The sequence below is a fragment of the Anabrus simplex genome, chromosome 4, assembly GCF_040414725.1.
Source record: "Anabrus simplex isolate iqAnaSimp1 chromosome 4, ASM4041472v1, whole genome shotgun sequence".
NCBI classification, from domain to species: domain Eukaryota; kingdom Metazoa; phylum Arthropoda; class Insecta; order Orthoptera; family Tettigoniidae; genus Anabrus; species Anabrus simplex.
Genome location: NC_090268.1, coordinates 6,713,140 through 6,730,617, shown reverse-complemented (window position 1 = coordinate 6,730,617; position 17,478 = coordinate 6,713,140).

Sequence of the window (17,478 nt, the reverse complement as noted above, 5' to 3'; positions counted from 1 at the left end):
ATGGGGCAGCAATCTTTGCGTGCCACCTTGACGCGAACCACGTTCACTTTCTCAATGGGCTGCTAAAACTTCCAATGAAATAAATCGTCGCGTTTATACCGCGTGGGAGCTTGATAGCTGCAGTCGCTTAATTGCGGCCGGTATCCAGTATTGGGGAGATAGTAGAGGGTTCGAACCCGACTGTCGCAAGCCCTAAAGATAGTTTTCCGAGGTTTCCCATTTTCACACCAGAACTGTGCCTGTACCTTAAATAAGGCCACGACCGATTCCTTCCGACTCCTAGCCCTTTCCTGTCCTATCGTCGCCATAAGACCTATCTGAGTCGGTGCGACATAAAGCAACTAAAAATAGCAGTATATTTCAATTCTGGAAGAAGACCAACTGAGTAGAGTGAGAGTGTTATACAGGTTCCATACAGACTCGGTAGCAATGGGAAGCCCAGCAAATGCAAGCTTGCGTACTGCCCATTGCTAATGTAATGTCGGTTCTTGTAAGGTTTCACAATGAATGAACCTAGCAGCCGCAGGACTCCTCGTCCAAGGGATGAATACAATATCATGCTGCATTATGCTTAACATAAAGGGTGGGATGAAAATGGCTGTGTTCGGGCCCAAATGATGACTTTCATGGGAAAGGGATGCTCACGAGTTTTGATTAACGCCATCGTTTCAGATTCAAATTCCACAGTTCACATTTGATTTCGATACCAAGTGCAAAATATTAAACGCTCGCAGTACTGTCACTTCACTGTGGGTGTGATAGCTAGTTCATTAACATTGTGATGTATTTTATTAACACAGACTACCTGGCTTCTTAACTGAATAGCTAGCACCACAGTCTTCGGTTCAGAGGACCGTGGGTTCAATTCGTGGCGGGGTCAGGGTTTTAGCCGCGTCTGGCTAATTCGTTTCACTCTGGGACAAAGTGTCTGTCTCAATAATCACTTCTTCGTATAGAAGCAACACACCACAGCAGAAACACACGTTAATGAATACATTCCTCAATATAGGGATGACATCAAGAAAGGCACCCTGTCGTAAAACAAGGTCATGTCCGCGTCCAGTGTGCACTCTTGGCCCCATCAGGGTGTGAAAACGGCGGAAGAAAACTAAATTGGTCCAGACTCCATAAAGACACCAGGTTGTCAAAATTTCGTTCTAATGCAGTTGTTAGATGACGCCTTTAACAGCTTCAAATGTTACCGACCTCAGGTAGGATCGAACCCACCGCATCACTGGATATCGGACCCTTGAGTAGTATAATACAGGGATTCTGCGGCCTCCTCCCGCGGGAAATTTGAATTTTGGGGGGAAATTTGAATTCTGGCGGGATTTTTGAATTTGTAAACAAAGCCACGTGCTTTTTGACAGCTGTCAGCGACAACAACGCATCGCTAACCTCACTGCTGCCATCTTGACGGGCCTAAACCTCAGTAGTGCCAACTTAACCTAACTAGCGCGAGGTAAACAAAGCCACGTGTTTTTTGACAGCCACGTGCTTTTTGACAGACAACAACGCATCGCTAACCTCAGTACTGCCATCTTGACGGGCCTAAACCTCAGTAGTGCCAACTTAACCTAACTAGCGCGAGGTAAACAAAGCCACGTGTTTTTTGACAGCCACGTGCTTTTTGACAGACAACAACGCATCGCTAACCTCACTGCTGCCATCTTGACGGGCCTAAACCTCAGTAGTGCCAACTTAACCTAACTAGCGCGTGGTAAACAAAGCCACATGCTTTTTGACAGCTGTCATCCGCCATCTTTAAACTACAGAGCACTGTGCTGCCCTCCTTATCGCAGTAGCTGCAAATTCGTCACCTGTCATCCGCAGTGCTGCCATCTTGACGGGTCTAAACCTTAGTGCTACCAACTTAACCTAACTATCGCGAGGTAAACAAAGCCACGTGTTTTTTGACAGCTGTAATCCGCCATCTTTCATCTATAGAGCACAGTGCTGCCAACTTTAGCTACTTACCTTTGAAATGTGGTGGCGGATAATTTGAAAAATGCTTTTTGACAGCAGCCATCTTTAATCAAGAGAGCACCGTGCTGCCCTCTATGTGGTGGCGGCAAATTCTACATGCTCTTGTTTGGAAACAAACCCACGCGCTTTTTTTGACAGCCATCATCCGCCATCTTTAATCAACAGAGCACAGTGCTGCCATCTTTAGCTAGATACCTTTGAAATGTGGTGGCGGCAAATTCCACGTGCTCTTGTTTGGGAACAAAGCCATGTGCTTTTTTGACAGCTGTCATCCGTCATCTTTAATCAACAGAGCACCGTGCTGCTATCATGCGGGCAATTTCGTCAGCTGTCATCCGCCATCTTTAATCCGCAGAACAACGTGCTGCCCTCTTTATGGCTACTACCTTAAGCATGTAGTAGCGGGCAATTTGAAAAGTTCTGTTAGCTATCATCCGCCATCTTTAATCAAGAGAGCACCGTGCTGCCATCTTTAGCTAGATACCTTTGAAATGTGGTGGCGGCAAATTGAAAAATTTCACGTGCTCTTGTTTGGAAACAAACTCACGTGCTTTTTTGACAGCTACCATCCACCATCTTTAATCAACAGAGCATAGTGCTGCCCTCTTTAGTTTGAAATGTGGTGGCGGCAAATTCCACGTGCTCTTGTTTGGAAACAAAGCCATGTGCTTTTTTTTGACAGGTGTCATCTGCCATCTTTAATCAACAGAGCACCGTGCTGCTATCATGCGGGTAATTTCGTCAGCTGTCATACGCCATCTTTAATCTACAGAGAACAGAGCTGCACTCTATGTGGTGCTGGTAAATTCCACGTACTCTTGTTTGGAAACAAATTCTATGTGCTCTTCAGCTGTCATCCACCATCTTTAGTCAAGAGAGCACCGTGCTGCCCTCTTTGTGGTGGCGGATAATTTCAAAAATTCTTTTCGACAAGCAGCCATCTTAAATCCAGAGAGAACAGTGCTGCCCTCTTTAGCTACTTACCTTTGAGGCGGTTAATTTGAAAAATTCTTTTCGACAAGCAGCCATCTTTAATCCAGAGAGAACAGTGCTGCCCTCTTTAGCTACTTACCTTTGAGGCGGTTAATTTGAAAAAATTCTATTTAACAAGCTGCCATCTATAATGAAAAGAGCATCGTGGTTCTATCTTGCGGGTAATATTTTACCTCACAGCTGTCATCTACCATCTTGCATTGTTAACATTAGTGCTGCCCTCTTTAGCTACTTACCTTTGAAAAATAATCTATTTGACGAGCTGTACCCGCCATCTTGCATCGCAAACCTCAGTGCTGCACTCTATGTGGTGGCGGATAACTTGAAAAAATCTTTTTGACAAGCAGCCATCTTTAATCAACAGAGCACCGTCCTGACATCTTTAGCTACCGCCATCTTACATCGCTTACCTCGATGCTGCACTCTTTAGTTGAAATGTGGTGGCGGTAAATTCGAACAAGTTTAATCACGCATCGGGAAAGCTAGAGTAAGCACGTACTGCAGTGATGACGTCATCATGCATGTTCAGACTTGTCTGTTTTCTTAAGAGTAAGTCGGTGTAAAGGAATGTGGTAGCGGTAAATTCGAACAAGTTTAAACATGCATCGGGAAAGCTAGAGTAAGCACGTGCTGTTGTGATGCCGTCATTGTGCATGTTTAGACCTGATCGTTTTTCTTAAGAGTAAGTCGGTGTAAAGCAATGCAATAAGTCAACATTTTTTGAATGCGATCAAATATTTATTTACAAATGTACTACAACAGTGTTCGTTTTTGCTGCTGACAAGGTTGGTGTGCTTCTTAACAACGTATGCTTCTGAAATGCCTCCTGCAACATTCAAATTAAACAAAACATTTAGAAATATATTATACTAAGTATGTTATGCTTTACAGAGAAGATCATATACTTCTTACCTTGCTGTTATTCCTTTTCGGAATCATCATCATCATCATCATCATGAGGTACTAGAGAAAGTTCATTCATACACTGTGTACAGTGTTCAATCCTCGGATTTGGTCCATCCCAATCATCATCACCATTTTCTCCTCGATGCTTGTAATGTCGTTCACAAGTTCTGCATAAAGCTACTTCGATCGACATCTTACTATGTAGAGGAAGGATGTCCCAAAAATTATGTACGTAAGAGGCAGCGTACGTATATAAAAATCCTGGTGGTAAGTATTGAATAAGATGTTTCGGCATCGACGATCTATGTTTATAGAACATCTTAATAGCCTCACTCACTCGTGAAAGATAAATAAGATGTTGCGTATGAGCATGCAAACAGCATGCACATTTACAGTTTTGTTCCATAGCGTACGATGTCGAAACACACACTAATGAAAATGATAAAGATCTATTCTTATTTATAGTCTCGTAACGATATTCGTTAGCGGATGGTAAGTAACATCACTCATATGAATAATAAGACAATAGGCTGCTGTGTTAGCAGGAATGTTTTCAGGTGTTTCAAATTCTAAACGAATATCAACTGGAGATACTTTTATAGATTCTTCATGATAAGAGCAGTCTATAACTACAATCGGAGCTTTATTTTTAAATTCTTGAGGTGTAAATAGCGGACGATCTTCTTTCTGATAATACGATGATTGAAATTTACAAAACATGTCATAGAGCATCCCAAACTTATTTTTCTCAAAGTTAATGTCGATGTTTTCGTAGGGATACGTAATTCCTTTGAGATATAGTCTAACGTGTCTTAATTTACTGTGATCAAACAGTGAGCTATCTTTTTCGTGATTGAATTTACGATTAGTTTGAAATCCAAAAATAATGTACAAGGGCTTCTCAGTAAAACGTGATGTTTTAACAGCCCAGCTATGCTTGTTTGTAGGTGGTAACACAGGATATTCATGCAGCTCCCAACTTCTAAAATGTATAGGTAATGGTGTATCATTTTCTACAATCTTGAGCAATCGAAGTTTTTCACGATCAGATAAGGTTACATGTGGAATCCGCCACAGTATACGATGCAGTGTTATTTTCGATTCTACTGATGTTTCTACTACTTTAAGAGAATTGTAATCACTTCGATCACGGATTAGAATAAGCTCTTGTTTTGCGTTGATTATAATACGTGTAAAATCTTCTGCGAATCCAAAAATATGTTTCAGTGATAACATACCCGTAAAAGTTCCATCCTCATTAATCATCCAGTTGTTAGTAGCTTTTGGACACCATCCAGCCATCCGCAAAAGATTACTTTCTTCATCACAGAAAGAAGGGTAGAGTTTCATTGCACTTGTAATACCAACATTCTTCGTTCGATCTATTTCAACATTATTTACTTCATATAGCGCTTCAGAAAAGAGAAAAGCTAGAGCATGGTTGTTTAGTTGTGAAGTGCTTGGTCCACTTCCATCAGACTTTTCTAGTCGTCCTTCAATATAGAGGTAGCTTTCGTGTGGTAAGGTGTAAACATCTTGCTGATTAATAATAAAATGAATTTCATCATTGTTATTTAATCCAAACGTAAAAGGTTGATAGGAATGAAGCTCACTTCGTACTACACCTTCACGACTTTCTACTGTATTCGTAATGTCTAGCATTTCTTCCATTCTGTTGTAGTAGTGTATATACTAAAACTTGGAGTATCTGCTTATGGGTATCTGTTAACTCGATGAGTCTCTGCACACATGTAGTATGTCTTCGGAATGTACACCGTGTTTTATAGATGGTTTTCATACTGGTTTAAGATGTAGTTTGTAAGCTACGTACGCGTGCTGATCTAAATGAATAAGCTGATTATGTTTATTTACAAGTCTAAGAGTAATATTGCTAATGTGTTTTACAGACACAGGATGATAAAGAACTACTGCTGGTTTCTCACAAATAGTATATCCACGTTCCTCTGTAACAATAAAGTCGTGCAGGACGTGCGAAGGTTGTAGATTACTATTCAAGTCTGTAATAATATTACAAGTAATGTTCACATTATAATCATCGAAGGGTTTTATAGGCTGATCAGACTCGTAACGTACGTTCGGTAGGAGCTCCCTCGATGAAAATCCAAGCAGTGGTCCAATCGAATCAGGTTGTGATTTGAAGTCAATCTTAAATGATGATTCAATAACACATTTATGTGCAATGTTGCTTATAGTGATTGAGAACTTGTAATTATGATTACTAAAACTATCTTCCCCAAACTGATCAATTAACGTACTTTCAATATAGTCGTGAATATCGTCTACTGTATAACTACCTGAGGGTAGTGTTAGCACATACTCATCGTAATAGAACTTGTTTAAACCATCACGCACATTATAGATTTTATTTTAGCTTTCAAACGATACTAGTCCAAGACTATGGGGCTGATAACCAAGTTCGATTGGTGGATTAAAATAGACGGTTGTTTCAGGTCCTTCTCCACGTACAGCAAACGTTCTTTCACTGTTCGTCATCACGTGGACACTAATGCACTTTCTCTACTGTCTGGGTTTGATATAAGAACATAAGACATAATCGTCCGCACATGCGTGTATTAAAGTTTTGCACACGGTTTTTATTGTAAACAATGTCTGCACTGCTTCCGAAATAACGTATGAGCTCAAAAGGAGGAGGTAAATCTCCATAGCTATCAAAATAGCATACTTTAGATTTACGTTTTACATAAGCAACGTAATGAGTTCCAGGACGACGACTGTCGTCCAAGTTAATTACGGCACTTTCACGTTCACGTGGGCGCACTGGTAGTTGATCGCGCATATACACTCCTCGAAAATAATGAATTCCTAGTTGTTTAGCAAACGTAAAAACTTCATCATGCGCTAGAGCTCGATATGGCAGTGCATTCAGTAGACGTTTTTTGGAGAAATGTAGATACCAAGCCCTTTCTTGTATGGCGCTAGCTTCCTGTTCACACCTTTGTCTCGTAACGCAATTGCCTCCATCGTCTTGTTATGACGTTCACTCTCTGTCAACTGTTGTTTCGCTTCTTCTACAGCTTTGACAGTTCTCGCTACAGCACTAGCACCACCTAGCAATGACCCTAAAGCTGCTAAGCCAGCAAACAGCGCAGGAAGAAATCCTCCTCGTTTTGGTACAGGAATAATTCGTGCACGTTTACTAAATATTGCTCTGCACTTTGGAGAAATTCTCGCTCTTGCTGCGCGTAACGCCTTAGTAATAGCTACACGAGGATTGTATACCCCTCGAATAGCTTTTTGCGCAGCCTTTATAACATCTTTCCATCCAACAGTTTTTACTTTCTCTTCTTCTTCATGTCGTTTGGATATCGTTGTTTCACCATGCTGGACACGACTTTACTAGTCAAGAGCAAATCATAAACTAACCGTTGCCTCTTGTTTCGTTTAATATATATATTACTATTACGTACTTTATGATTCAGTTATCATGAAGATTATAAAGCAGCAAGACACGCTACCTGTTACCGACATTGTAGCACATCTCTTATCTAGTTCTAGTACAACTACAAGAAAACGTCATGGAACGTTGTTTCCTTTTACTGTTCGATGTATTATATCAGGTCCGTCGGGATGCGGTAAAACAAATCTTTTACTCACACTTATTACATCTGTAAATGGTGTACGCTTCGAGAATATTTACGTTTTCGCAAAGTCACTCTATCAGCCGCTATATACTATTCTACAAACTGTAATGCACGATCTAGTTAAAGATGGAATAAGATATTTTAAATTTAATTCGCATGAGCAAGTACCATCACCAGACGATGTGCTTCCTAATTCTCTTATGATCTTTGATGATGTCGCAACAGAACAGCAAAACGTTATTCGTGCATTCTTTAGTATGGGTCGACATAAATATGTTGATTGCATCTATTTGTGCCAAACCTATTCTCGTGTGCCCAAGCAGTTGATACGCGACAACGCAAATGTTATTGTGCTTTTTCGGCAAGATGAGCGCAACATGCGACATGTGTATAACGATCATGTTAACACTGATATGACATTCGATGACTTTAAACGTATGTGTGCTAAATGTTGGTCATTACACCGTTACAGCTTTTTAGTTATTGATAAAGAAAGTGATGTACAGCATGGACGATATCGCATGGGTTTCGATCATTTTATATGCATTAACACAGAATTACAGTAACTACTTGATTAAAAACCATCATCATGTTAACATCTAGCAAGGAGATCACAAAACATATCATCCAAGCTCGAAACAATATTCGACGGAAATTTAAGGAGCTTAAACGTATTCAAGCAGACACGGATTTATTTTTAAAAACACAACTAAGTACACCACTCAAAGAAATTTTTAATTCTACTTCATTACCGCAGTCTACTTCAAGTTTTGCTTCTATGCAAACATCATATCATAAAGAGAAGCATGAAGAAGAAAAGCATGAAGAAGATACGGAAGAGAAGAAGCAGGATGTAGATCAAGAAGAGGAAGATAAGGAAGAAGGAGAAGAAGAACTTAATGATACATCACCATCTAAGCGTGTTGAGTTTTTAACTACAGATGTTATTGCTGAGACACCTACTACATCGACGCAAAATCTACCATCTTTGTCTGAGGTTATGATTACACCAGAGTATCGCAATCAGTTTAGAACTTTTATTCAAGATACCTATGGATCTCTCTTTGCACCTTATATAGAAAAACTTTTTACAGGACAAACTGACACTACCTACGGTATTCGCTACGAAGATGCCTGTTTCCGGATAGGAAATTCAAACATTAAGATTAATAGCAACAAACTCATTGTAAAAGGTGTTACCTATAAACTTACGAAAGGACTCTTAGAACTTCTTTTCTCACGAATACCTGACAAGGATATAATTTTACAAGATGATCTTAAAAAATATAAAGCAATACTTTTTGCTACTGACGCAACAGGACGTAATTACAAGAGAACAGAAGCTGTAAATGCGAATAAGAGTTACAAGTATCGTGAGTTTATTTCTAAGCTGTTTCCGACTGCACGTAGTCTAGATGTTATCTACAAGCCTTTGTTGCCGTATGTGGATGTAAGATACTGGAATGACCCAAACTTACTCGTTGAACGATTACAACTTTTAAGAGCATCGCAAGAGGCTGGTCATACTGGTCACGGATCAGAAATTCTAGAAATAGAAAGAGAACTACGTTATGCCGGTATTATTTTGTAATGGCTCGTCAAGAGAAGATCTCACCTGTAAAGGTAAACATCGCACATGAGTTACATAAACCAGCACGTCGCACCTACTGTCGCAGACGCGTTATTACACGAGGAAAAGATGATCTCTGGCAAGCAGACTTAGTAGAAATGATTCCATATGCCTCTAGTAATAAGGGGTATAAGTATCTACTTACTGTTATCGATGTGTACTCGAAGTTTGCTTTTGCACAACCCGTGCGTTCTAAAACAGCAGCTCAAGTTAAAGAAGCATTTAAACATATTGTTGAAGAATCGAAACGCTGCCCAAGGCTTCTTCAAACTGATCAAGGTAAAGAGTTTTACAACAAGGATTTTTCTTCTTACCTCAAGTTACTTGGCATTCAACACTACTCTACGTTCAGCAATCTCAAGGCAAGTGTTGTAGAACGCTTTAATCGTACACTCAAAACAATGATGTGGCGAGAATTTACAGCGCAAGGTTCATATCGTTGGATTGATCTGCTACCTAGACCTTTATCTACCTACAACGATACACCTCATCGCACTATCGGAACAAAGCCACGTCTTGTTACAAAGAATACACCTCGTATAAATGCTATTCATCTTGTAATTAAAACAGCTGATCCACGTCGCCATCGCTTTAAAGAAGGTGATTTTGTTCGCATCAGCGAACACAAGTCTATCTTTGCAAAAGGATACACACCTAACAGGAGCACTGAAATTTTTCAAATCAGAAGTGTTAAGCTTACTAATCCAGTAACGTATTTACTTCGCGATCTCAGAGGACAGCCTATTGAAGGAGGATTCTACATCGAAGAACTGCAGAAAACAAAATATCCTGATCACTATTTCGTTGAACGTGTTATTCGACGTCGTGGCAATAAACTGTATGTTAAATGGCTTGGTTTTAATAACAGCTTTAATTCATGGATTAATAAAGAGGATGTACTTTAAATCTTATGTGTGTTTTCTTTTAATCCTCTACGTTTCCTTTCTTCTAATTCACTAGGACATGCTGTAGGATTAAACAACACCTGTAATATGTTTTGACAATTCATATTTATTTTAGAATATATATGTACATTTTTATCCTCTATTTATTTCGCGGTCTTTGTCACTCAGTTTTCGTTTTATTACACCAACAACGACAAGTGCTGCTATATTCTTCTGAGCAGCTAAAGCACTAGGTAATAACACACACACACAGCATAACTGTACGAAGCAGATTTTAACAGCTACACGACATACTCTATGCAGGCAGCATGTAACTACGTGTCAGGCGAACGTGTTCTAGGGGCGCAGGGGAGATGAAGCACGAAGAAAAGAAGATCAATCACTCTATTGATGAGTCCACGCCCAACATGCTTCCACATCTTTGTCCCAGCACGTTTCTTCACCTTTTCCTTGTTTACTCTCTCCACAGCCATGATAAGTGTTTATAAGCGAAGACAACTCGTTAGTTTTAGGTCCGTGATACAGTTTAATTAGTTGACATGTACGGCACTGTCTCACAGAAGGTCGTCTACCTAAACTCACGTGTTCATGATGTAAACTACACGTTTGAAGCTCTGACAAAACAGGATCTTGAGTCCACTCACGAGGCACCTTATCCCAAATCTTCTTTACAGCATTCGCAGCTACATTAACCAAAAATGCCTTTGGTAATGCATTTAACTCTTCTTCAGTAAAAGTGTTTAGTTTCTTTTTGCATGCATAAAACTTTACGATCGCCTTTTCAACTGCGTTACACTTAGTATCTGTCAGAAATGACATGATGTCTTTACTCTACAAATGTTTCTTTTACACTAAGGTTATTTCGAAACTGCAGTTTACATATGTTGTTCACTTCCCGGCATGCACTGCGACACAACCAATGAAAGAGCATACATACATGTTGTAAAGACTGTTTACTTGTTTCCTTGCTATACTCTTTCGGAAGAGTTTTAAATGATGGGCACCCTAATTCATGCATGTCGATAATTTCACATGATGATGGTAGAAAATCACGCAACCATTCTTTCTTTTCACAACCCTTTAAAAGAACAAGATCTGCTCTTGACACATGTGCATTAATCATTAAAGGTAGAAAACGATAAGGTATTCCTTTTTCTTCCCACTTCAAACCTAAATTGTTTTCAATCCACTGAGTCTGCTTTTTATCTTCATCTGTTTGCAAACAGTAAGAGAACGGTGGACTAAATACTAAACTAACAAGTTTTGGTGCCCACAACACACTGCAATCTAACACAGCCACCTCTTTAAACACAAATTTGTTTCCGTTTACTTTAAAGCCTTGCACATCAACTATTAATGTTTTCGTCATGTTTGCACTCCACACTCTATCACTGTTTCTCGAAGACTAAAGCTTTTAGTCAACGAACGGGTTTAAACATGCACAATGACGTCATCACTGCAGCACATGCTTACTCTAGCTTTCCCGATTCGTGATTAAACTTATTCGAATTTACCGCCACCACATTTCAACTAAAGAGTGCAGCAGCGAGGTAAGTGATGTAAGATGGCGGTAGCTAAAGATGGTAGCACTGTTCTCTCTAGATTAAAGATGGCTGCTTGTCATAAAGATTTTTTCAAATTATCCGCCACCACATAGAGTGCAGCACTGAGGTTTGCGATGCAAGATGGCGGGTGACAGCTTGTCAAATAGATTTTTTCAAAGGTAAGTAGCTAAAGAGGGCAGCACTAAGGTTAGCAATGCAAGATGGTGGATGACAGCTGTGACGTAAAAAATTACCCGCAAGATAGCACCACGATGCTCTTTTCATTAAAGATGGCTGCTTGTCGAAAAGAATTTTTCAAATTAACCGCCTCAAAGGTAAGTAGCTAAAGAGGGCAGCACTGTTCTCTCTGGATTTAAGATGGCTGCTTGTCGAAAAGAATTTTTGAAATTATCCGCCACCACAAAGAGGGCAGCACGGTGCTCTCTTGACTAAAGATGGTGGATGACAGCTGAAGAGCACATAGAATTTGTTTCCAAACAAGAGTACGTGGAATTTACCAGCACCACATAGAGTGCAGCTCTGTTCTCTGTAGATTAAAGATGGCGTATGACAGCTGACGAAATTACCCGCATGATAGCAGCACGGTGCTCTGTTGATTAAAGATGGCAGATGACACCTGTCAAAAAAAAGCACATGGCTTTGTTTCCAAACAAGAGCACGTGGAATTTGCCGCCACCACATTTCAAACTAAAGAGGGCAGCACTATGCTCTGTTGATTAAAGATGGTGGATGGTAGCTGTCAAAAAAGCACGTGAGTTTGTTTCCAAACAAGAGCACGTGAAATTTTTCAATTTGCCGCCACCACATTTCAAAGGTATCTAGCTAAAGATGGCAGCACGGTGCTCTCTTGATTAAAGATGGCGGATGATAGCTAACAGAACTTTTCAAATTGCCCGCTACTACATGCTTAAGGTAGTAGCCATAAAGAGGGCAGCACGGTGTTCTGCGGATTAAAGATGGCGGATGACAGCTGACGAAATTGCCCGCATGATAGCAGCACGGTGCTCTGTTGATTAAAGATGACGGATGACAGCTGTCAAAAAAGCACATGGCTTTGTTCCCAAACAAGAGCACGTGGAATTTGCCGCCACCACATTTCAAAGGTATCTAGCTAAAGATGGCAGCACTGTGCTCTGTTGATTAAAGATGGCGGATGACGGCTGTCAAAAAAGCGCGTGAGTTTGTTTCCAAACAAGAGCATGTAGAATTTGCCGCCACCACATAGAGGGCAGCACGGTGCTCACTTGATTAAAGATGGCTGCTGTCAAAAAGCATTTTTCAAATTATCCGCCACCACATTTCAAAGGTAAGTAGCTAAAGTTGGCAGCACTGTGCTCTATAGATGAAAGATGGCGGATTACAGCTGTCAAAAAACACGTGGCTTAGTTTACCTCGCGATAGTTAGGTTAAGTTGGTAGCACTAAGGTTTAGACCCGTCAAGATGGCAGCACTGCGAATGACAGGTGACGAATTTGCAGCTACTGCGATAAGGAGGGCAGCACAGTGCTCTGTAGTTTAAAGATGGCGGATGACAGCTGTCAAAAAGCATGTGGCTTTGTTTACCACGCGCTAGTTAGGTTAAGTTGGCACTACTGAGGTTTAGGCCCGTCAAGATGGCAGCAGTGAGGTTAGCGATGCGTTGTTGTCTGTCAAAAAGCACGTGGCTGTCAAAAAACACGTGGCTTTGTTTACCTCGCGCTAGTTAGGTTAAGTTGGCACTACTGAGGTTTAGGCCCGTCAAGATGGCAGTACTGAGGTTAGCGATGCGTTGTTGTCTGTCAAAAAGCACGTGGCTGTCAAAAAACACGTGGCTTTGTTTACCTCGCGCTAGTTAGGTTAAGTTGGCACTACTGAGGTTTAGGCCCGTCAAGATGGCAGCAGTGAGGTTAGCGATGCGTTGTTGTCGATGACAGCTGTCAAAAAGCACGTGGCTTTGTTTACAAATTCAAATTTCCCGCCAGAATTCAAATTTCCCGCCAGAATTCAAATTTCCCGCGGGAGGAGGCCGCAGAATCCCTGTATTATACTACTCCCTTGTACACGTAGTAGACACTGCACACGACTGCACTTTGAACATTCATTCGGATTCATCAAAGATGTTGTTTCTCGAAGAATAGTAATGATTTCTCCCACATCGGCTACATGTACTGGAGCGTCAGTGACGCCACTCGGCTCTGCATTTGCAGTTAGACATCACAACTGCAAGGAAGCTGCACACCTCATTTCTTCGCTACTTTTTATTCCAGAATTAGGATTTTTAAAATGAGCTATATGAAAATTAAGATTTACATTCTTCCAGAAGTTGAAATATTGTTCTTTTTCCACCAAGCAATTTGACTACGACGTAGAGACTGTTTAGCTGTACGTTTGCATGAATAAAATCTATGATCGTTACCTTCCTAGTCCTAACACTTTCCTCTTCCAGCATCACTGAAAACCTGCTTCTCTTAGGTAGCAGCAAATAGAAGAAGCCAAATTTTCTTAGGAGTAGAATATTATTTTCGCTAAAATAGTATTTGGTCGTCTGTTGTCGAATGGGTGAATATATAAAAATCGACGCAGTGCCTTTGAGCGCATAAATACTTACTTGTACCATCGCTCACCGGGCTTAGACCAGTCCTTTCACCGCTAGTTATGGCTAGTTTATCCCTCGTGCATTGTGGCCAGTGGTTGGTAAGAAACAGAAGCACCGACTGTCGCGTGGCAATATTTCATATCTGCGATACATTTTGAAGGACACAATCAAATACAGGGTTCAATCATCTCCTGAGCCTCAAAGGAAGCCGTTCACCAAGTTCCTTCAAAATACAGCTGTAGAAATTGAGTTGGCAAGTATTTCTTGTAAGCCTTTCAGGTTCGATTAATGTCGTCTCAAGACCGACCACTAGAGTGCTGCTCAACCGCGAGAGTCTGGGACTGGATGTCCATGTCAACGTTTGTCTAGATGCAAAAGTCTTCGTGTACACAAACTACAGCAGCACAGACACAGTTAATACGTTCCTTCATATTGAACCCTTTGAGGCAAGGTCATGGGTTCAATACAGAGAGGAAAGAGAGAAAGTAAAATTCGAACGTGGCAGTATGAAGGTTATGGCGGGACGTTTTGATAGAGAATATGTACCACGTGATACGTCACACCGACACAGATAGGTTTTAAGGCGACGATGGCATAGGAAAGGCCTAAGAGTTGGAAGGAAGCGGCCGTGGCATTGATTAAGGTACAGCCTGGTGTGAAAATGGGAAACCATGGTAAACCATCTTCAGGCTTGCCGACAGTGGGATCCATGTGGCAGGTACTGCCGAAATTGTCAGTATGGGTTTCAAATGTAATTGTTGACATGTTTTCGTTGTTAAAGGAATAGCATTGCGTAATTTAATAGATATATATTTACCAGATATTGTAATAGGAGTTGAATCATGGCTGAGAAATGATATAATGGATGCAGAAATTTCTTCACGGAACTGGAGTGTGTATCGTAGAGATAGGATAGGAATGGTGGGAGGGGGAGTATTCATTCTGGTGAAAGAAGAATTTGTAAGCAACGAAAAAGTTGAAGATGAGAAACATGAAATTCTAGGTGTAAGGCTCATTTCTAAAGATAATAGGCAACTTGATATATTTGGAGTGTACAGACCGGGAAAGTGTAGCATTGACACGGATTCAGAATTATTTGATAAGATAATCAGCTATGTAGGAAACGACATGGAAAGAAATGTGATTGTAGCGGGAGTTCTGAATTTACCAGATGTCAATTGGGAAGGAAATGCGAACGACAGGAAGCATAACCAACAAATGGCAAATAAGTTAATATGGGAAGGACAGTTGATTCAGAAAGTGATGGAACCAACCAGAGGGAAATATATCCTGGATGTGGTGCTGATAAAACCAGATAAGCTCTATAGAGAAACTGAAGTAATAGATGGTATTAGTGATCATGAAGCTGTTTGTGTCGTAGTTAAAAATAAATGTGATAGAAGGAAGGTCTCAAAAGTAGGACTATTAGGCAGTACCATATGGCTGATAAAGCAGGCATGAGGCAATTTCTAAAAATTAACTACGATCGGTGGAAAACGGTAAATAAAAATGTAAACAGACTCTGGGATGGGTTTAAAGAAATTGTTGAGGAATGCGAAAACAGGTTTGTACCTTTAAAAGTGGTAAGGAATGGTAAAGACCAACCTTATTATAATACAGAAATAAAGAGACTAAGAAGGAGGTGCAGACTGGAAAGAAATAGAGAGAAATGGCTGTGGAAGTAAGTAGAAATTGAAGGAACTTACTAGAAAATTGAATCTAGCAAAGAAGACAGCTAAGGATAACAATATGGCAGGCATAATTGGCAGTTATACAAATTTTAATGAAAAATGGAAAGGTATGTATAGGTATTTTAAGGCAGAAACAGGTTCCAAGAAGGATATTCCAAGGAATAATTAATGAACAAGGGGAGTATGTATGTGAAGATTTTCAAAAGGCAGAAGTATTCAGTCAGCAGTATGTAAAGATTGTTGGTTACATGGATAATGTCCAGATAGAGGAGAAGACTAAGGCTAAAGAAGTATTAAAATTTACATACGATAACAATGACATTTACAATAAGATATAAAAGTTGAAAACTAGAAAAGCGGCTGGAATTGATACGATTTCTGGGAATATACTAAAGACAATGGGTTGGGATATAGTACCACATCTGAAGTACTTATTTGATTATTGTTTCGTCGGAGGAGCTATACCAGATGAATGGAGAGTTGCTATAGTAGCCCCTGTGTATAAAGGAAAGGGTGATAGACATAAAGCTGAAAATTACAGGCCAGTAAGTTTGACATGCATTGCATGTAAGCTTTGGGAAGGCATTCTTTCTGATTATATTAGACATGTTTGTGAAATTAATAACTGGTTCGATAGAAGGCAGTTCGGTTTTAGGAAAGGTTATTCCACTGAAGCTCAACTTGTAGGATTCCAGCAAGATATAGCAAATATCTTGGATTCAGGAGGTCAAATGGACTGTATCGCGATTGACCTGTCTAAAGCATTTGATAGGGTGGATCATAGGAGACTACTGACAAAATGAGTGTAATTGGACTAGACAAAAGAGTGACTGAATGGGTTGCTATATTTCTAGAAAATAGATCTCAGAGAATTAGAGTAGGTGAAGCTTTATCTGACCCTGTAATAATTAAGAGGGGAATTCCTGATGGCAGTATTATCGGACCTTTATGTTTTCTTATATATATAAATGATATGAGTAAAGGAGTGGAATCAGAGATAAGACTTGTTGCGGATGATGTTTTTCTCTATAGAGTAATAAATAAGTTACAAGATTGTGAGCAACTGCAACGTGACCTCGATAATGTGAGATGGACAGCAGGCAATGGTATGTTGATAAACGGGGTTAAAAGTCAGGTTGTGAGTTTCACAAATTGAAAAAGTCCTCTCAGTTTTAATTACTGCATTGATGGGGTGAAAGTTCCTTTTGGGGATCACTGTAAGTATCTAGGGGTTAATATAAGAAGAGATATTCATTGGGGTAATCACATAAATGGGACTGTAAATAAAGGGTACAGATGGTTATGAGGGTGTTTAGGGGTTGTAGTAAGGATGTAAAGGAGAGGGCATATAAGTCTCTGGTAAGACCCCAACTAGAGTATGGTTCCAGTGTATGGGACCCTCACCAGGATTACCTGATTCAGGAACTGGAAAAAATCCAAAGAAAAGCAGCTCGATTTGTTCTGGGTGATTTCCGACGAAAGAGTAGCGTTACAAAAATTTGCAAAGTTTCGGCTGGGAAGACTTGGGAGAAAGAAGAAGAGCTACTCGACTAAGTGGTATGTTCCGAGCTGTCAGCGGAGAGATGGCGTGGAATGACATTAGT